A 23873-nucleotide genomic window follows, 5' to 3' on the forward strand; every position below is an offset into this window, starting at 1 on the left:
ATCTCTTTTGCACTGCTGGTGGGAATGCAAACTGGTGCAGCCACTGTGGAAAACAGTTTGGAGGTTCCTCAAAAAATTAAAAATAGAACTACCCTATGATCCAACAATCCCACTACTAGATATCTATAAGGGATACAGGTATGCTGTTTCGAAGGGACACATGCACCCCAGTGTGTATAGCAGCACTAGCAACAATAGCCAAAGTATGGAAAGAGCCCAAATGTCCATCGATGGATGAATGGATAAAGAAGAGGTGGTATATATATATATAATGGAATATTACTCGGCAATCAAAAAGAATGAAATCTTGCCATTTGCAACTACTTGGATGGAACTAGAGGGTATTAAGCTAAGCAAAATTAGAGAAAAACAAATATCATATGACTTCACTCATATGAGGACTTAAAGATACAAAACCGGTGAACATAAGGGAAGGGAAACAAAAACAATATAAAAACAGGGAGGGGGACAAACATAAGAGACTCTTAAATATTGAGAACAAACAGAGGGTTACTGCAGGGGTTTGGGGAGGGGGGATGGGCTAAATGGGTAGGGGCATTAAGGAATCTACTCCTGAAATCATTGTTACGCTCTATTCTAACTAACTTGGATATAAATTAAAAAAATAAATTAAAACAAAAGAATATTTTAGGCCACTATGTAGGCCGTAAAACTTTTGGATATTATTTTAAGTCCCAGCTATTGGAAAACATATAAGGTAGAGGCATTGTCTTATTTACATTTTAACAATATAATCTCTTTTTGGCAGACATAGAAATAATCATTTGTAGGGAGGCAAGAGACTAAAAAGCTTTTTAAAGAATACAAGTACAGGGGGATATTGGCTAGATAGTGGCAGTAAACATGGAAATGTGGAAAGTGGATAGATGAATTTAATCATTTTTTGGCTAACTCTTGCTCATTCAATATTCAATTCTGGATCATCATTTTCCTTGAAATTTACTCTAATCTTTCTCTACCAACCCACCTCAACCCAGGATAACTTAAGAATTCCTCTGCTGGCTTAGGAATTTGTACATAAGTCTGTAATTTATTTACAATGTTATGTTAAAATTATTTATGTGTGTATATACACAATAAATCTTATGGTCACAAAGAGTAGGAATTTGGTCCTACCTAAATTTGTATCCCTAGGGTCAAGAAAAATTTGCTGAAAAAAGGCTATATGCTTTTAAAATGCTTAAATAGTTTAGTTAATAATAGCTGCAATTTATATTTTAATGTATAATTAATATATATCACAAATGAATCCTTTACATATATAAAGGACTTCGACTCAGGTCATGATCTCATGGCTTGTGAATTCGAGGCCCGTGTTGGGCTCTGTGCTGACACCTTAGAGCCTAGAGCCTGCTTTGGATTCTGTGTCTCCCTCTCTCTGCTCCTCCCCCATCCATGCTCTGTGTCTCTCAAAAATAAATGTCAAAAAAATAAAAAAAATCAAGTAATCAGGAGACACATTTCTTTATGTAATTCTTAATTATTTCTAAAATTATTGCCAATAATCAATGCCAATCAGAAACAATTATTTTACAATGTTACTTTGGAACATTGATATTGTGCTGTTTTCAAGAGATGAAATTCCATCTTCTGTATCATGGTGTATTTATTATTACTTGAAATTTAGCCATGAAAAAATGACTGAAGTCAGATAAAATGGCATTTATTTTATAATAGCATGGTTTATGCCAGTGAACATATGCAATAAATTGGTAACTCTGAAAATAAATTTAACACCAATCGAAAGGAAAAACAACTATGAAGTGTACTATTTTTGTGGTATAAAACAACTAAGTCTTCAGTAAAAAATGAGATTCAATACCTTCTTTCAGTCTATTTAGTCCCAGTCTGCCTTGAGGCAAAATAATGGATCAAAGGAACTCTCAAAGTCATCCCAAGTCTATAATCTACCAGAAAATAGTGCAACAGTTTCCTAAGGCACTACTACAAGCATAAGAATACCAAGTTGAAAACACACAAATAAAATGTTGAATTGAGAGGATGTAAAGACAGGTGAATATTTTGGTGAGAAGCCACTTTAAAAAATTATTCATTTACTTCTGTATTTTTTCATAGACTTGTTGAACATTTCTATGTGCTATATCCTGGGCCATAAAAATGAATAAGACCTAGATACTTCTAGTTAAACCCATGTGCTGTACATAGAACAAATGAAAATATATGTCTGCAGTTCTTTTATATTTCTCCTATCCATTATTTAGGAATTTAATTTCACTCAACTTCTGCACACAAATCTAGGACACATGCTAACATTAGATAGGGGAGATTCACTTGTGAGCCACAAAACAAGACAAGCTTGTATTTGATCACACTGTTTTTCTTCTACCCAAGAGTCTATACTCTTGACCTTGTTCTAGAATACCTGATTCTAGATCGTTATCACCATGTCTGAGACTCTGCTACCCATTGTTATATCACTACTTCTAAGTCATCTTTGTGTGAATATACATACTTGATGCACATTCATGAACTTGGCCCTACATTAGACCTGTTGGGTTTTCATGAATAGTTTTCCTGTATCTCTAGATTTCCTTATGCCTCAATTCTGACTATATCTATTTCCTATGGTAATACTTATGAAATGTACAGTAAGTGTTTGAAATCTGTTCAATCACCACAGATAGAATTCTTCCAAGGGCTTTTGCATCAACAGAACAAATTTAACAATGAAACAGAAACAAAACAAAACAAAACAAAAAATCCTATAGAGATTTGAAGCAATGTAGGAGAATATTCTAGATAGCAGTCTAGCTCTTGATAGTACAGATGGTGAAATAAATAACCATCTCCAATATGCTAATCATTCCTATTTAAGGGCTTGTCCCATGCAGTACTGAGAACATATTTATATATTATTTGTAATTTGCTTATGATAACAACCATTTATTCATTACATTGCTCAAATGGATCAAATACTCCCTGAGATTATGATGGGAAGGGCATGAAGATTAAGAAGGCATGAGAGCTGCTCCTCAGGGTCATTTGAGAGATTAGAGGCATAAACAAATAAGCAAATAAATATACAAATTGATGCAGACAATACTCAAGATCTATGCAAATGTATTTGAAATCATAGAAGAAATTTTTAAAGGAGACTGGAGTTGCATTGTACCAGTGACAATTGAGCTGAAGACTAATACGCTGGGTGGATAGAAAGATAAAGGGCATCCCAGGAACATTAATCAGAAAGTTCAAAAGCATAAATACATGAACAATCATGAAAGGGTTATATTTTAGAACTGTTAGAGATGTGAGAGGTTTATAGAGAAAATAGGGATTGAACATAAAACTCTAGAGAACACTAATTTAGGACTTAGGAAGAGAAGAGAAAAGAAAAGCATTTTGAGAATAAGAGGTGAATAGAGGAGAGTGATATAGACATGCAAGGAAAAAATAAGGATATATATATTTTTTTTTTTTTTTGGGAGAACAGCTATTTAAAATTTTTTTTCACTTCTTTCTCTGGGAAGAGAAGGAAAAACCAGTAGTCCAGAAGACAAGCCAGAATAATTGCAGTCAGATATTTATCAAAAGAGGCCTCTCGCTTGACCACTGAGGCATTGGATCCTGTCTGTGCCTCTGGTACTCTACAGAGCATTGCCCATTTCCTTTGTGCAAATGGATGTTAACTAACAGACTCCACACTTTGAACGCTTATACTCATGCTGTTTCTGCCACCTTTTCTACACTTATTTACTTTGTAGGTACCTTGAAGACTTCATCTTTCCTGTAAAGCATTTAGCTGAATACCTGTTACCTAGTTAGTGCTCAATTGTAATTAGTCCTTGTCTGTGTATTACAATAAAGGAATAATGATTCCCTTGCTATTTATTATTATTGTTATTGTTATTGATTTGAACTTTCTATTTCCATAAGAGATTATCAATTCTTTTTAAAAAAATTTTTTTTCAATGTTTATTTATTTTTGGGACAGAGAGAGACAGAGCATGAACGGGGGAGGGTCAGAGAGAGAGGGAGACACAGAATCAGAAACAGGCTCCAGGCTCTGAGCCATCAGCCCAGAGCCCGACGCGGGGCTCGAACTCACGGACCGCGAGATCGTGACCTGGCTGAAGTCGGACGCTTAACCGACTGCGCCACCCAGGCGCCCCAAGAGATTATCAATTCTTTAAGCATTCAAAATTCCTTTTGGGAACCATCTTCTATACATCGAAGTACATTTATATAAACTAGCTGCCCTGAAAGAACAGTCACCATAACTGCAGCAGCCCCAATACCTAGTAACTTGTTAAAAATGGAAATTCAGAAGCCCCACCACACACTTGCTAAATAAGAACCTTTGGCAGTAAAGTCTAGCAATCTGAGTCTCGACAAGCCCTGATGGAGTTAAAGATTTAATATCCACAGAATACAGTTATCCATCCTCCTGGCACACTAAGTACAATCATTAACCAATCAGGGTATCAGAAGGAGAACATTGACTTATACCAGAGCAATAGGTGTACTTTGATTGGGTGGAAATAGTATAGACTTTGGAGTCATAATTCAAGTCCCAAATTGGCCAATGTTAGATCCATTGCCCTTGACATTTACTCCAGTTCTCTCTTGGGATGTCCTATCCATCTCTCAGTGATATTGAAATAATTGGGACAATAAAATGTAGAATTTCTGACATATAATGGCCATTTGATAAATACTATTTTACTCCATATCAGAATCATCTTTATTGAGTTGTAATGTTATATATTCTGCTTTTATTAAGGGTTGTGCAAAGAACAGCCCTATGGGAACCATTTCAGTATCTATTTCACAACTGTTGCTGAGGACACTGTCCATTATGTCATTCAAGGTCCCCAATATAAAATTTTATATGAATAATATTCTTAAACATTTGGATATGTAAAAAGATAGAAAGCTAACAATAAAACTTTGTTTAGAATATGTGCTAGAGTGTTTCTTCAAAATAGAATTCATAAGTATATAAAATATTATGGATTACATAAACAAATTAGAACAGATTCAATAGAAAAATAAAATTAAAACATGATGTAGCTATAGGTAAAATTACAAATTTAAAACAACTTTTACATAAAGATAATCCTATCTATACAAGCACTAACAATTTAATAATTAAATTTTACTTTTTATTATTAATTCTACAAAATTTCATTACCCAGGAAAATAAGTACCAAATATCATTTTTCAAAGTTTTAATAAAGGAGAGCATAACAGAGAAAGATGCATATACATACTAAGCATAATTTCCTAAGCATTATGAGAGAGCTAAAAAGCACATTAAAATAATAGATTTGACATTTCATTTTAAGATGAAGGGACTTAGGCTCAAAAGGCTTAATCTCTTGATTGAGGTCAATTATTTAGTGTCAGAACATAGCCTGGAAATGAAACTTCCGGTTTTGCTCAAGCAAACTGAAGTTTTCTTTGTTAGTTAGAATGAAACCTAAAATAGAAATCCCCAAAGCTATATCTGTTGTTTTATGATAAATGAAAATTTCAAAAAGGCAATTCATCAATTTTATAAATTCTCTGCTTAAAAAATAATTCGTAAGAATGATTTACAGGATGGGGCACCTAGGTGGCTCACTCAGTTAAGCATCTGTCCTTTGATTTCAGCTCAGGTCATGATCTCACAGTTGGTTGGATTCAGCCCATATGGGACTCTGTGCTGACAGCCTGGAGCATGCTTGGGATTCTCTCCTTCACCTTCTCTCTCTGCCCCTCCCCTGCTCGTGCACACACACATGCATACTCTCTCTCTCTCCCTCAAAATAGATAATAATTAAAAAATATTTTTTTTAAGAAACAGTGAGATACAGCAAGTTGAAATTCCACAACTATGAACTCATCTTCCATGGCATTTGAATGTTAATTTGGGGAATAAGAGCCTTCTTTTACTTTTTTCTTTTCCTTTTCCTTTTCCTTTTCTTTCCTTCCTTCCTTCCTTCCTTCCTTCCTTCCTTCCTTCCTTCCTTTTCTTCATTTCTTTTCTTTGATTCTTGTCCCTCCAACTTTGTTGAGGTATCATTCACAAATTTAAAAAATTATATATATTTATGCCATACATGATTTTTAAGGTGTACAAAATTATGATTTAATATACATATGTATTGTAAAATGACTATCATAATCAAGTTAATCAATGCATCTATCACCTCATGTAGTTACAATGTGTGTGTGTGTGCGATAAGAACATTTTTGATCAATTCTTAGCAAATTTCATGTATACAATATAGTATACAATATAGTATTATAATCACCATGCTATATGTTAGGTCCCTCAAACATATTCATTTTATAACTGAACCTGTGCTCCCTTTCAGCCACCATCTCTTCATTTACACCACCCACTAACCACCTGAGCAAAACCATTCTACTCTCTGGTTCTATGAGTTTGGCTGTTTTAGATTCCACAAAGAACTATGATCGTACAGGATTTGTCTTTTACATAATGGAATATATCCAGACATAAAAAGAAGGAAATCTTGCCATTTGCTACAACATGGATGACACAGGGAGACATTGTTCTGAATGAAAATGAACTTCTTTCTCCCGCTGGCCAGGATTTGTGGATTACTCTTCTGGTATGATGTCATTTCTGCTTCCCTCACCTCCTTTGTCCCTACTTACAATTCTTAAAATGTCTCTTTCTTTAAACCTGTAGTTTTTCAGGCAATGGTTTTATATAAACTGTTTCTCCTTTAATCCTTATCATAAGTGTATCTCCTCAGAAGAAATAAAAGCTCTCTATGTTATACATTAGTAACATCACACACACACACACACACACACACACACACACACACACACAAACACATGCACTCTATGACATTTCCTTGAACCACAGTTTTCTGCTTCAATCTGTTCATGATCCTAATTCTTTGCTCTTGTTATAGAACTTTAGGCCAAAATAGGAAGTTCTGACCTATACTAATTTATATCATTTAATCAGACATAAAATCCAGGTTTTCTCATTTGTAGGCTAATATCTTTTCCCCCTGTGACACCCTAAATCTCAGTAAAAATGGGCTTGAGATTCAAAATTTAGGTAGTTTTCCAGTTGAATTTAGCATGTATATATGTCATTGATACCACACTTACTATTTATTATTTATGAGATCACGTTTCTCTAAACAGAGAAGTGAATCATTACACAATGCCATCGATCAGAAGATGGCAGTTTTATTTGAAACTTGCTTCTCTATGAATTCTCCACAGCATTTCCTATGTCATGCATTTTTAATCATTACATGTTTATATTAATATCTTGTATACAGCAAAAAGCACATGACATCAGCCTGGAGATCAGTAAAAATTGATATTAATAAAATGAAAATAAAAATGGAAAAAATCACCCCAAATATTGATCATTTATTCATCATTTATGAATATTTATTGAACACCAAAAATATGTATTGAATACCTATAAAAAGCATTTTTCAAGATGTCACGAGTATAAAAGAGTAGTGTCATCTGACTTTACCGAATTCATAATAAATAAGAAAACTGACAGGTAAACATATATGTATAATAGAGATAGTAAAAATGTTTAAAAAATCTAGAAAAAATGCAATTTAAGTGCTCACTGGTAGACAGAATATTTGATTACCAAATCATCATATGTACATAACGGACTATTCTACAGCCATGAAAATCAGAGATATTAAACTACACATAATAGCACTTATAAAACTTTGTAGCATAATACACAGAAGTAAGAACATGATGAGGCAAAATTAGAATAATGTTTACTAAGAGAGAAATGCAAGGAGATAGTGAAAGTGAGCACACAGGCATATACAAATTATTGGTATATTCTGCTTTGGGGTGCATAGGTATTGTAAAATAAAATACGATAAAAATAAATAAATAAAATGAAATAAAATAAAATAAGATGAAGTAAATCCTTCATGGAAAATGAGGACATATTTCAGGAAGAAAGGATTAAAAAATTTTTTTAATGTTTATTTTATTTTTGAGAGAGACTCAGAGTGTGAGGGGGGGAGAGGCAGAGAGGGAGGGGAGACAGAATCCAAAGCTCCAGGCTCTGAGCTGTCATAACAGTGCCTGATGTGGGACTCGAACTGAGCTGTGAGATCATTGCCTGAGCCAAAGTGGGACGCTTAGCTGACTGAGCCACCCAGGCACCCCTGAAAGAAAGGATTTTAATTAAGTCAACTCTATGCCCCAGTAGGCCTTAAAATGCAATTTTTAAAACTATCATGCAGGTTTTGTAAATTAGATGTGGGGTGATGTTTTTAGTGATTTATGTTGTACCAATATGTCTTGATTGCACAATATTCTGATGGATACCTGCTGTAATAATTAGGGAAAGACTGATTATTTCAATTAAAATATTCCCTTTAATATTGACATGGAAACTTAATTCCATCTGAAGTCAACTTTTGCAAAAGTGCTTTAGAAAGATAAAATACTTTTATATTAATTTTATATCCATGTTGGGAATTACCAACCTTAAAAGAGTAAACTGAACAAAGTGCTTCGAAATCTAATTATCATTTATTAAGTTTCAATGATAAAGTCTGAGATTTTATTTAGAGCCATATTGGATCAAGTGGAAACATAGACTCTAACAAAATTTTCCAAACCTGCCACATAGGTTAATTTTTTTACTAAACCTTGATTCATTAACATAAATATTTACACAGTTGTCCTCTTGGCTCAGCTTTTAAAACAAGTTAGTAGAAATTTTTATGTTGATATGGAGGTGCTCAGCTGACATTTATCAACTCCCATCCTGTATCTCTTCCATATAATGAGCTTGTAAAATAGCTCTAGGGAAAATCATGCATAAAAATGATGCCAGGAAGATATTGCCCCTTTTTTAATTTTACCCTGGAGTCAGGTCAGAAGAGTATAAATTATTCTGGTTGTAAAGTTTGGCTGAATATATTTGGAGAGAGTATATTAAAGAAGACTCAGAAATGGTCTAATAGAGCATAGTCAATACTTTGGAGTCAGATGGACCTTGGTTAAAATGCAGGCATTACCTATTATTGGCTATATGCCTTTAGAAGTATTACTTAATCACTTTAAGTCTGTCTGTGCTTCTGTCAAATGGAATATTAATCATATCCACCATTTAAGATTTTTGAAAGATCAGTATATGTACCATAAAGCGTTTATATGAATAGGCAAGAGAAAACAATTAATAAATATTTTTTTAATCAAAACCAACTGACTATATCTCTCACTGAGCGTGTGGGGAAGAAACATTGTACTATTTATTATGCATACCATAGAAGGCAATAGTAGTCTTTTTTGTCACTGCTGATAATTAAATCTAAGCAAGATTTTCCAATAACTTCAAGATACTAACTTCTTTTCAGTTTCTAAAAGTCTAGCAAAATCTAATATCTATCCTGTACCTGTTTTAAATCCTTTCTCCCTTCAAGTTCAGGCTAGCTCAGGCTCCAAAGGCTGCAAGGGATAGATATAAAATGGGTGTGTTTTTTCATTATATTTTTGGGGGTTTGTCATTTACCCTCATTCCCTGAGCTGTCAATGAATGGACGGATTTGCAAGAGGGGAAAAGAAAAAAAAATCTTCATCTTGCAACATATCAGTAGTTCTTTCTTGGCAGTCACCCTCAACTATGGTAGCTCTCTAAATGCAGCCTTTTTCCTTGCCCCCAAAACACTTTTGTGGGTTATTATGCAGCCCATTCTCTTTCTTCGTCATGCAGTTGGTTATTTTTACTGCTGACTACTTACTCCTTCCTTCTACCCCGTAGGTATCTCACCAACCACTCTACATGAACTTTCATTTTACTGTCACTTCTGCCTCCTTTATACCCTTAGGTGAAAGCTTTTTTTTCAAAATAACTTGATTGAACATTCAATCTTGGTATTCATCTGCTACCAACAGGAGTGAGATCTTTGTCATGCCATTTGTGGTGGTGCACTTCCATTCTTGCCTTTTACCTTCTTACTGAAATCAGGGATAGGTCTAGACAGCCCTTGGTCTTTAGACTTTTTAAAAGAGGAGTAAGAACCAGTTCACATGACACAGCCAAATCCAAGGAAACCAATGTCAAACTGGTTCAAATTTCTCTGAAGCCCACCTTAGTAATTTAGGAGCATGGATGAAGATGTTTTCTTTCCCCTCACAACTATGCATTGATGTGGACTGTATACTGTTGATTCTCTCTATGAAATCCCCACTATTGTCATCTCCTGATCAGTCTCCTTGACTTTTCTTATAAACTCTAAAAGGGGGATGAGCTAAGAATCACACAATAAGTTTCATAATTTCTTAGGTTGTCTTTTGCAAATGATCTTGAACCTATTATTTATGGTCAAAAGTCCAGAAAATTAAAAGTCATATTTAATATCCCATTGGATTCTTGTTCAGGGGAAATTAAATGACTTAATAAAATCATACTACCAATAAGTAGCAGAAACACAACCTGACTACAGATCTTTCAATAGAATGAATCCTTAAATGCAAAAGATATATAGATTGATCTATCTATCATCTCTATCTCTATCTATATATCAACATATCTATATCTCTATTCACATGAAAGCTTAACTATACAATAATGCCTCATGCAGAATGTGTAATGGCAAGTATTCATGCAATTCCTCTGTGCTTCTCTTAGCTGTAAGATTTTTTAATAATTGGATTTATAATTTTGTGTTATAAAAATCAGATTTCCACTGAAATATTCATTTTGTCTCACTTTCCAAATATATTAAGTCATATATATAAAATCTTTTCTCTCCTGTATTTGCAATAAAAAATAATAAAAGAAGAAGCACTTGAATGAATTTGCTCTCTATTCAGTAAAAAGAAACACAAATAAAAGCGAGATTGGGTTGGCTTTTCTTCAGGTCACTGCAGTATAACGTATGGGTACTCTAGAAGAAATAAAATCACAGTAAATCCTACTATAGATAATACTGATTTATTTTTAGATGATACATTTTTTCCCTAAGGGAATGATCTCATATGCTCTACTTACACTTTCCTACCTCCTAAGGAAGTTTGAACACTAGCATTGTTGTCACAAGTTCCTAGTTATTACCGATCTATTTCATATGATTTAGTTAGAAAACATATGTAATGAAACAACAATGATGATAGGAAAATAAAGCACACCGTTATGTCCTACACTATCTAGTATGATATCAGAATCAGTTGTACACATACTAACATACAACAAAAGTAAAGGTTTTAGTAAACATGTACTCTAATTGTTGATTTTGTTGACTTATTGAAAAAGTCCTGGTTGTTTACCTGAGTTTCCCAGATTAGTTGAAAATAGAACAACCAATTCAAAGCAGACTAGATTTATTTAGTAACTTCCTATGCATGTAATCTTACTTTATCTGTGTGTGTCCCATGATGTATGTATCACTTAATCATTATTCTATGACAACAGAAGAAACTCATTTATTTTATTTTTATTTGATTCTATTCTTATATTCCACATTAGTATTGCTAATTGAGTAAGTTCAATTTATCTCTTTAGATATGGAGTCCCTAACATTATCATCATATATTTATTCTTGCATTAGCCAACTGATGGATAAAATTAGGCTATACAGATAGGCTGTCTTCACTGTCAGAGAACTAATAACTATCTTGGGGAAACTTGTGACTTCTGTTTCTTGATCATGCAATTGATGATTCTCACAATGCACTCCTATCTCCTCATCATTTGCATATTCACAAATTTCAAAATTTCAATAATACAATATTGGAAGAAATGAATCTTTGATTTTTCCTCAATTTTGATTATTGTCCAAATGGCATTTATATTTAAAAATAAATCCTAAGATGTATGAAAAGTTCAACTATTTGTATATTTTGAATAGAAAAATACAAAAACAGCAACAAAGATAGATCCCTGATGAGTTTTAGTAAGAATACTTAAAGGAGATAACAAAAATGCATATTATACCTAGTAAAGATTTGAGTTAGTCAGAATGGCAAAGAAATTAAATATATACATACATAAATATATATGCACACACATACACACATGTAATATTTTTGAACCTGGCTTCTAAAGAAGATACAATTACCTCTTTCCCTGTGGGACACTACCCCAAGTAATGCAATGAGCTTAATTTTACTTGTTGGCATACTTGTGTTCCCTCTGGGCTATAAGCTATTTTACTTTTGCATTTCCAACATCTAGCACAGTTCACAGTTTAATAAATATAATTATTACTTATATATATGTTTATATATAAATATATTTCTTATTTTAAATAAAATATAGTTAAACATGCTTATTTTTATATATTTTTAAAATTTTCAAGTATAATTATTATATTGAAGTATTTACTAATTAATTTCAAACAAAAGTAAAAACATTAAGTTTATTTCTCCCCTACATGTTGGATATCAACTTTAAAATTTCAAAAATCTGTTTCTCTTTATATCTTTTATAGCATAGTGACTGATGCATTTTAAGGCTTAATATGTATTTTGATGTTGTTTTACTACTAAATTAAAGAGTGTCAAAAGTTCTACGATTTCCTTAAAAATCGCATTCTGGGGGGCGCCTGGGTGGCGCAGTCGGTTAAGCGTCCGACTTCAGCCAGGTCACGATCTCGCGGTCTGTGAGTTCGAGCCCCGCGTCAGGCTCTGGGCTGATGGCTCAGAGCCTGGAGCCTGTTTCCGATTCTGTGTCTCCCTCTCTCTCTGCCCCTCCCCCGTTCATGCTCTGTCTCTCTCTGTCCCAAAAATAAATAAACGTTGAAAAAAAAAATAAAAAAAAAATCGCATTCTGTACCAATCCTTGCTAGTTTTCTACCTACTCTCTGTTTAGTGGCATGGGGGAAGAACACAGGTGAATTCATTTTTTTATTTTTCTTAAATTTATTTTCTTATTAGCCCACTAAACAAACAAACAAGCAAAAAGGATAATTTGCATGAGGCTGCATGGTGTATCAAAAGAGGCCCTTCCAAACATGAATTGCTGATATCATTTCTCTTTGCATACACTAGAAGCCTAAATTTTGAGTTAATTAGAAATGAACTCAAACAGAAAATAATGTAATACAAAGTCTAGCTTCCTCATTTTTTTCTGTGCTATAAAAGATCTTCCTGTCTGAAATTATCATAATTTGTTTGAAACTTTTTAATGTTTTTATTCTTCACCCTTAATTGGGTTTCTTAGTCTCCTCTATATAACCTTGCCTTTGCATCTAAATTTAGGTAAACAAAGGCAAAGGGTGAGAATGTGTATTTTCTATTATTTGTTATCCAAAATTTAGAAATTAAGATTTTTTTTTACTTTGGATAGGAGGAAGGTATGAAATATTTCAGGTATTAGTAGATAAGATCAGCCCAATTAGAACTTGAAAATGTAGCAACCAGCTGAATGGCCTGAAAAGGTGTTTTCCTTCCAGTCCTTTTATCTACTAGTGGGTAGTTTAGAGGCTGTTTTCACATAGGGATACAACTCTTGAGAGTTAACTGGTTAAATTATTATAATTCAGAAATTGTATAATTTTATAAAATTATCCGAATCAACTTGGGAATGAGACATAGTTTCACTTCTCTATTATTGATTTGAACACCATACAGTTAATAATCTGCCAGGTGACGACTGTCTTTTGATTGTATCCTTCTATTCTTTACCCTAAGGACCATGATTTCAAAAGAGAATGTGTCCTGGTTAGTTGTTTCAATCTCTATAGCACAGAGTAGCTGTACGTTTAGAGTTAATAGACAATACTTGCCACCATGTCTGTGTATACTAGACCCTCGAGAACTGTTAGGTAGAATTACCCCTATTATTTTCACTCCCAAGATCTAACTGACTGGTTGTAGACAAACATATAATACTATACAAATTCACTCATAAATAAGAAGTTCTTGAAATAGTCTCCGGTTTACACCTGACTCTTAAAATGACTATATGTGAAATAAATTTTAAAATAATTAAGTTCAACAAATATAAGATAGACTATAATATTAAATTAGAACTCTCAAGACAGACTATAATATTTAATTGCAGTGTAGATTTTAGTTATGGAAATTTTAAGAGATTTGCAATGTACTTTAGGGAAGTTTCTTTCTAAATATTCTGATACTTTTATGGATGACTTAATTCTTTTGATTTATGTAATGAGCCTTACTGCTACTTCTTCTTGAGAAGTAATTTAAGTGCCATGGCTCTTGCACACTGGAAAATTTCATATGCAATATTGTTTTATTATTTAATTTTACATCCAAAGTCATATGTCTCCAGCGCAATCTTTTTTCTATCATTATTTATTACTAAACACATTTTTGAACATTATTGTATTTTCTCACCCATATTTACATTAACTAAACAATAGTAGATATTTTAAATTTTAATATTTTCTTTGCATTTCCATATCCTCTTAATATATTCATTACCCATTCTCATATGTATCACTTGTATAGAATTATGTTATTATCTTTAGGATTTCTGTGGAATCTACACATGAGAACTTAATTGACAAGTATGTGTTAATTATTCTGAAACATTCTAATTTAATAAGAATAGAGGGGGTACTTTTTATAATGGGAAAACTGAGTTGTAAAAAGCTTAAGTGATTTACCAAGAGTTGAAAATAATATTCCTTAACAACACTTGATCAAAATCGTGTAAATATCTAACATCATACTTTAGCATCTACTGAAATCATAAACTTATCGCATAAATTTTCCTCCTTTTAAAATTCCACTTTTAGGGGCACCTGGATGGTTCAGTCATTTAAGCATCTGACTCTTAATTTTGGCTCAGGTCATGATCCCACAGTTCCTGAGATCGAGCCCTCATTGGGCTCTGTGCTGACAGTGCTGAGTCTGCCTGGGATTTTTTCTCCCTGTCTCTCTTCCCCTCCCCTGCTTATATTCTCTCTCCTCTGTCTCTCAAAAATAAATAAGTAAATATTACAGAATAAATAAAATTCCATTCTTAGTAGTATATAATCTTCACATCTTTACGGATGATAACCAAATCATGTCTTACAGGAGAACTATCATACAGACTAGTTTAGCTGCAGGCCAAATGTGCAGACATTTCCAGGTTCTCTGAAGGTGAAAATGTAATAAATCAGAGATCCTTGCAATTTTTGTTCTTGGGAAACCCCTTATACACTTGAAAATTTTTGAGGAGCACTAAGAGTGGTTAGGTGGGTTAGATCTATCAATACTTACTGTATTTATAATTACAAATAATTATTTTAAAATATTGATTTATAAGTTAATAAATATAAAAATAATACGCTCACTATATATTAACATAAACAAGCAATTTTTGTGAAAAAATAACTATATTTTCAAAAACAAAAGAAACCAGTGTGTAAAAAAGCATTGTTTACATTTTTTGCAATTTTTTTAATGTTTGGCTTAATGGAAGTTAGCTGGTTTCTAATATTTGCCTCTGCATTTCAACTTGTAGTTTTGTAATTTTTCATTGGAATATATGAAGATAATATGGCTTCACAGACATTTAGTAGAAAAGGGGAAGTATATCTTAACATCTATGAAAATAACTACCAAAATTCTCTTTGTTTTTAAACAACATTTTACGAGTCAGAATTTCTTAAAGGTTTATATGCAGTGTGGAATAGCAAATCATAAACATCATGGAAAATTTTGCATTTTCCTACATCCTATCTTACACTTTGGCTTATTTACTCATGCATAATTTTGTAACATTTTGCATTGCCATTTCATATTTTTTAACTTCATGCAATGCAACAAGAGTTGGCCATTTGGAAAATATTGGTTCATTGAGTTAGGCAGATCTTTCACATTTTGACACGATTCATTATATGGTACCCAAAATACTCATGATCATTATTATCACTGCTTTCATGAAAAAAGTCTTAAGAATTCAGTCTATAAGCTGTCAATCTCCAGTGACACAAATTTCCCCAAATCTAATTTTCTCTTAAAAGCTGGAATTTTATTGTTGACAATAAATATTATAATTTTTTACAGTAAAGAGACATTTCTTTTCTTTTACCTTTTTTTCAGAAAATGTCAGTATAATACCAAAGTCTGAATGATCAATGTTTGTCTGCCAGTTGTTTTCTCAATAAAAATGGTATTCCATTAAAAAATGGCCAACTCAGTTCACAAATCTCACAATAACAGAAGCACTTTTCTTCAATATAACCACCATCCTTATAAATGGCCTACTTGCCCTTGTGTCACACAGAATATTGAGAAACACATTTACCCATACTTTGATTTGTACTAAGCCACGAGCAATTTTATGCACCATTGTTTTTACAGCATCAGTATATATGTCAACATAGTGGAAAAGGTAAATAACATCTTAGTGTTATAAAAATAGTTTTGAGTTTGTAGATGTCTTGACAAGAGCCCTTTGGACTACTCGTCACTGGCAGACCACACTTCAAGAACCTCTTTAGTAAAGAAAGATATATAACAGGGAATCTATACATTAGCAGTCATAAAGATTTAGTATCCTTGTACTTCATGAGATGGGCACATTTAAGAGGTTGGGGGAAGGAAAAAATCAGGTGTATAATGTCCTTCTAGCTATTTCTGTCTCACATGCATTAAAACTTTAGAACAATCTAGAGCTCCACGAGTTCACTCTCATGCCTTTTCATTCCCAAGACAGGTTTTGACATAGTATTTCTTAGTTTTATTAATTACATAATTAGCATCTAACTTAAGCTTCAAAATAAATCAATAGGGGTTCTCTATTAATTATGTTGTTTATGTTCTTTCATTTCAAATATTAAACCAGGAGAAATACAATAAATATGTCAGTCTGTCTCAAGATGCAGAGCATGGAAAGGAAGGAGGAAGAGGGTTAGCAAAGCTTAGAAAAAGAGATGTTTCATTCTGGAAGAAAACAGAAGAAAGTAAATGAGTTGATGTACAATTTTGTCTCCATCACAAATTTGCCTTAGGCTGACTCTGTTTATCTTCTACAATCAGACAAGTGTCACCATGCACGTGGAATTGTTTGTTTTGCACATGTGTGACTAACCAGAAATATTGAAATTAAGCAAGGCATATGATATATCTAAAATAAAATGTGAATATTTTCTTCCAATGTAGCCCCCAAATGGGACAGATTGAAACAGATTTATCCACTATTTAAATATAAAACAATTTAAGTTGTTAGTCATAATAAAATATATACAATATCATCATATCATCATCAATATCCTTAAACAGGGACTCAGGAAGCAGCAATGGTTTATAAAATAGTACAGACAAAAATTCTCTGTTAAATACTTTTAATTGAACTACAAAACATGTAAGGTAATGAAACTCAGTTAATACCTTCTATTATCAGACAAATAGTCCCAGCATTTCGCTCTGTTGGTCCCAATTCAGACCTTCATTCCAGACCCACAATGCCCCACAATGCCAAGTTTTGCTTCAATGATACTCATGAAGTTCCACTGTAATTCAGATTCATTCTAACAGAAGAAATTCCTAAGAGAACACTCCATATACCTTATATTAAAATTTAATTAATAAATGATCATGAGGTAGACAATAAAATAACATATACTTGTGTAGTGATATTTAATATTTTCACATTGCAGTTAGCTTATAATACACTTATTATTTCTGTCTATAAATCATAATTCCACTATAACTATATTTTTACATTCTTTTTTTTTTTAATTTTTATTTATTTTTGAGACAGAGACAGAGCATGAACGGGGTGAGGGTCAGAGAGAGAGGGAGACACAGAATCTAAGCAGGCTCCAGGCTCCGAGCTGTCAGCACAGAGCCCGATGCGGGGCTCGAACTCACAAACTGTGAGATCATGACCTGAGCCGAAGTCAGACGCTTAACCGATTGAGCCACCCAGGCGCCCCTATAACTATATTTTTAATAAGCATTTTCCTCTTGTGATCTGTATTCATCGTTCTATTAAACTGAGTTGCTTATAAAGTAGCTAAATAGAAGCAAATTTTGTTAAATGGAACAATTTTCAGCCTTATATATAACCACATTTTTAGATTATTTTTGATTGTTCAGAAAAATTAATAAAGAATAATGAAGGTGGCATGATTTGACATATCGATTGGAGAAAAAACTCAAGACATCTTATGCCAGTTAATGTTTTGAGATATTTCCAAGAAAGCTCATGTATATATTTTCTTTTCACTCTATAATCACTGATAAACTCACAATGGTAGCAAAAAACAGCAGTGTTAATTTTCCCATATATCATCTGGGCAGATGTAGTTTCTGATTCTAACAGTACTTGAAAAAAGTATTAAAGATACTCAAGTTATTCAAAGAAGCAGTCAAATCCACTGCTGTCTTGTTAATGTAATCAGAGAAATGGAGAGTCGTTTTTTAGCATAGGAAAGGAAAAAAGAACAAAATATAGATTTCGATAAATTAATAATAATAGTGGCCTGTGCATTAACAAAGAAGAACTTTCTAACATTGAAAACTCATCTTTATCATTTTGTCAAAATGAATTTATTTAAATTTAGGGCATGATTATCACTTAACCTGAATTAGTCAAAGTGGAATCTTATAGTCCTTAAATATTTCCCTGAATATTCCACCCTCAAACCTCTTACATACACACACAAGCCTCTGTAAAGGCATTGGATCAGAAACATGAGTGAGGTAGCAGTCAGATATATTACAAAGTTGAAGGTACACTTTGGATATCTACATACCAGCCACCTTTATTACATGAAATTGGAACACCATCTAATTATAATACTTGTAGAGAATATTTTGTGTGTTCTTGTTCTTTCCAACTAACTCATTAAGTCCCAGTAGAAATGTCTAAATCCCTGTACAATTCGTTTTATAAACAATCACCAGATGGTGGATGATTGCAGTACTTTCTAATTTACCATGAGATTTTTAGAGATATTTCCTATCAAATTTTTATGTTTTGTTCTGGGGCACTTGTTTATTTCACTGTTTAAAACAAAATCCTGCTTTTTACTTAATACTTTGGAATTTTTCCTAACCACGCTATTTTTCTTTTAAAATTGTTATCATGTATTTAGTTTACATCCTCCTATTACAATGTTGAAAAATATTCCACAATATGGGATTCAATCTATTCTGACATACACATTTAAATATAAAAACAGTCAGTAGATATTTTTTGGGTATCTATGTTATGCCAGGCACTATGTTTAAGATGAGCAATATGAAGGGTCTTCTCTCTTTAAAGCTTAAGATACTCTAACCAGAGACAATTTTGGCCCATCTTGGTGACTGTCTCTTTAGGAAGATTCTGCTTGTGGCATAGGTTTTTCCTGGAACAGGTCCTCTACTATATTGGCTTCTCGTATTAGAAGTGTTCGCGGTATGTTGCAAAAGTGCCCTCTATTTATTGCTGAGGTACTCTCATCTTTTAGTTGACGGGATAATATGTGGTCAGCTTTAAATATCCTCTTCTTCAAATCTCATCTACTTTTTATATGCGATACATTTTCTATTGTTTCAGGCAGACAGATAACATTTTGTGTCTCAAGTTCATCACTCAGTTAAGTGTTTCCTTGTTTTAGGGTTATTGATCACTTTAAGAAAGGTGAGGGGTGGTGCAGGTGTGAGGCCTCAAGCTATGCTCACACGGCAGTCCAAAAATTTGATTGGAATTTATCCTTGAGTGTTCACATATTTATATAGATCCAGACAAAGGCATTCCAAGTATAAGCAAAGTAATACAGGAGACAGGGTTTGTAGTCTAAAGCCTATATTGTATGTGTTCTAGTGCCGTGTCTAGTGGAACCCAGAGGGTAAAAATTACAAAGGAAGGTCCTTGAAGTATCTGATGGCAATCACACCTCTATAGTTGGGTATGTCTGAATCTGAAGAGAAGATACCACCAAGTTGTAATTTTGTGGTAATATGAAAAATCATTTTCATATATGTAAATTCTTTGTATCCTTTTCTTAAAGTAACATGTTCCCTTTGACTGCTACTGTTGATTTCTTCATGCCAGATCTATCATTACCTCACCATGATCCTTACAACTGTGATGATTCTCTACAACAGCCATTAGTTTTTTTATAGAGATTATTTTTTTTTTTCTTCCTGAGCTAAAGCAAACTGAAATAATTGAGAGAAACAGGACTGTCCAGTTTAGCTCTTCCAACATAAGTCTTATGGAATAAATGCATGTAGATTGGAAACAATGGTTTCTGAGATAGAAAGAAAATGCTGGAGAGGGTGATTTTTCTCCCTGCACTCCAAATCTCAAGGAAAAAATTCAAAGAATCTACTGCTTACCTGCAGTCAATGCTCAGAGTTATCTACTCTGAAATATTTTATAGCTGTAACTTGCTGAATTATTTGTTTTATGCTGGAAGAAAATGTGTGAAAGTGGGATATGACATAGCTAGATGTTAATTCTAAAAGTAGGGGGAAACACTATCTAAACATAAGAGGAATAAAATGCAAATAGAACATGTGATAATCCAACTTGAAACTTGGATTTTGAACCTTGGTGCTTATAGAAAACCAGAAAATATTTTGAAAATGTACACAGAAAATGTCTTATTTGAAATTTATGGATTATGCCTTAAAAATCTATGATGATTTCTGTAATTAATTTTGTTATACTTTTCTGTTTTTTTCAATTAACTTCTGAAATTCAGAATGGTGTTATACTGAGGTATTAATATGACACTTGTTCAATGAATTTTAAAATCTATGAAAAAAAAAAAAAACCTTTGTGGCCAGTATATAAAAATAAAGAAAAAATACACATAAATAAGAGAGAATCTAGGTAAATATCAAGTGTTTGTATTTGGAAATGTTATCTTTTTCACTATTATTTTTCTACTAATTGTAAATACTTATTAGTCTTTATTAATTTTTACAGAGAATTTTATTTTTCTAGGTAGATCATGGATGCTGATATGATGCTAATGAGGGGTATCATTAAGCTCTGTACATCTTGGAATCATCCCAAGATTTCTGAACCAAGGGTCAAAAAGGGGAAAATAATATACAGATATGGCTTTACTTAACATACTACATTTTTTTAATTTAGTAATTCAAAAAGTAATTGTAGTAGCACTAGTAGTAATCAGCAGGTTATACCTGATTTGTAAAAGTTATTTTTTAACGAGAAACAGCTAAAACCTACTAAATGAAACCAGCTTTAAACCTGCCAAATGGAAACTATACTAACACTGAGACTCAATTTAGGAATAAACTTAGAATGGCCTAATTCCTTGACTGCTGGTGATATAGTGACCTTGAAAATGGACCAGTCTCCAAGTAAGCACTTAGGCATTCTCTATGGTCTTTACCTTTTTACGTGCACCTAATGGTGTACTCTACAACCAACTTGAGGCTCAAGAAGGATTTAAAAATTCTATGGAAATAGAAAAGGTAATTTCTCAGTAAACAAAACAAAACTGAAATTGACACCCCAATTACACGGTGTCATTATCAGCTGGATGGATATTACAGGAAGTAGCCTCAAGGAAGACTTCCTCTGACTGACAATGCTGTGACAATTCCTGTTTGGTAGAGCCTTTTTCACGTTGCTGACTTCTTACATAGTTTGCCTCCTGTGCAGAAATTAGCACCCTCTGCTCATGCCTGCTGGCATCCCTCTTACAGTCCTTTCCTCAGGTTGTACAATGACACACTCCTACCGCTTTTGATTATTATATATTTTATCTCTTTGTAGCTTTAGTTCAGCTTCAGTACTCATGGTCTCAGATGCTTCAAGATTCTAAATTTGCATGTATTAGCATCAATACCCACTGCTCAGTAACTCATCCAATTGATTTTATCCCATTCAAACTTTTAGAAAGAAATTTATTTTTACCAGATTTGCTTTCCTCATAAAGTCATGACATACATCCCAGTATATTGCATTTTTTTCTGAGTGCATTACAAGTGGCATCTCCAATGTTTTATATTGATTCTAAGTTTAATACTGAAAATAAAATACACACCAGTAGGGAAACTCCAGTGAAAAGAGGCCATATTAAGAGTGGGTATCCTGCATGGCATATCTAATTTACTTGGATAACTGAAGGAAAAGAGTGGGAAGTACCTTTGCAATAATAAATTGAGGTGAAAAAGCTGGTGACTTTGAAAGTCATGCTAATTCATTATGGCTTTATTTGGTAGTAAAATTTGTGAGTATGTAAATATTGTGATCAGAACTGTGCTTTAGAAAAGTTGACCTAAGACTGAAGATGTAATGGAAAGAAACTGAAGATAGAGAAATCAATGTAGCACATATCCAGGAGAGATAAAGTGTTGCATCAGAGAGTGACTGGATACAGAATTGTGTACTAATAAGGTAGATTGATCTTATAAATGTGGTGATAAGATGGCTTGAGAGAGTAATATGTATGAGCTATAGGAAACTATATGTGCCTCATGTTCATTCTTTGTTGTTGTTGTTCATTCTTTATCTGTGTCTGCTTCACCTCTAGGAAGTTTCTGTATTTTTTGCTGATCTCTATACCATGCTGAATTAGCCATTTTCTTATATTAAACATGACTGCATCCATAGTCAGAAAAAATACAAATAACAATGTATTGAGTTCATCCACATTTCTTGATAAGGGTATGTTTCCAAACAATTGTATGAACACATTGTCTCATAAAAAAAATTCCTGTTAGGGAAGTGAAAATATTGAATCAAATTCAGTCACATCCCTGCTTTCTTCAAAAGCCTTAGACATCTCTAGACATGATTGAGAAACTGATCTTTATCTTTAGATGAGCAGCATCCTTAACATGGCAGCAATACCTATGCCACGAGCAAAGATTACTGTGGAATAGGATTCATTGCTTAAGATGTGGGATGCTAATTAAGGTGTATTTTAATCTTTTCTGAGTTTATCCTGCCAATTAAGAACTTCACCCTGCCTTTCACAGGAGTTGAAACATTCTGTCTTCTGTAAGAAAGATGTTTTCACAAAGTCTTATATCATGTTCTAAATTCTGGAGAACATTTTGTTGAACCTTGTGGATGACATTCTCACATCTCTGTGATCTTAGTTCATGAAAGAAAAAGCCAGAGCAGAATGCTTCATCAGCTAATCCTCACATTTTACTTCCACACCCATGGGAGATATTCTCATTTTAGCTGACAGCTGTAAATTTTTATAATCACCATGTGATATCTAGTACTTGCAGTTTGCTGGACACTTTGTCAGCTGCATTGACATTTGATAGCCAGGATATATTTAAAAGGACTTTTCAGGGAGATTGGTACTTTTTTCCTGTTGTCTTGAAGCAACACTGTGGTAGGACACTCAAATTCTGCAAAACAAGCAGACTGAGCCCTGTCAAGAGTAGTTCCATTGCAATCAATTATATTTGTCAACAAGAACATTAGAGTATGACCCATGCATGGTAAACAATGCATGCACATCATTCTCACAGAAACATCGTGTGAAACAGGGTCCACGGGAAATTGGAGATCTCAAAAATGTTTTGCATTTTCTTTCGTGAATTATGTAATACCAAATCGGACTTTTCTCTTTGCATTCCAGAATAATTTGCCCTCTCCGATACCCAAGTAGAGTTAGAATGTCTCTGCCAGCCAACTTTCAGGTTTTATCTCAACAGGTTTTCTCAAACTTACCATGTACTATTTTTATTTAGGAAATGTTTGTAGATAAGTGCGAGCAAGACACCCAAATATAATTCCTGCCCTAAAAAGTGTTAAAAATCATTTGGAAATATTTTCTCCCAGTTTCTCGCTTGTCTATTCGTCCTCTTAACAAAGTTTATAATTTTCATGATGTCCAGTTGTGAACTTGTGCTTGCATGAGTCATGAATTTAGCGTCAAGTTTAAGTATATTTTTTGTCTACTCCTATGTTTTCTTCTTTTCTAAACATTAGATTTCTACTTACATTTAACTTCATGAAC

The sequence above is a fragment of the Leopardus geoffroyi genome, chromosome C3 (genome assembly GCF_018350155.1).
Source record: "Leopardus geoffroyi isolate Oge1 chromosome C3, O.geoffroyi_Oge1_pat1.0, whole genome shotgun sequence".
In the NCBI taxonomy this organism is placed as follows: domain Eukaryota; kingdom Metazoa; phylum Chordata; class Mammalia; order Carnivora; family Felidae; genus Leopardus; species Leopardus geoffroyi.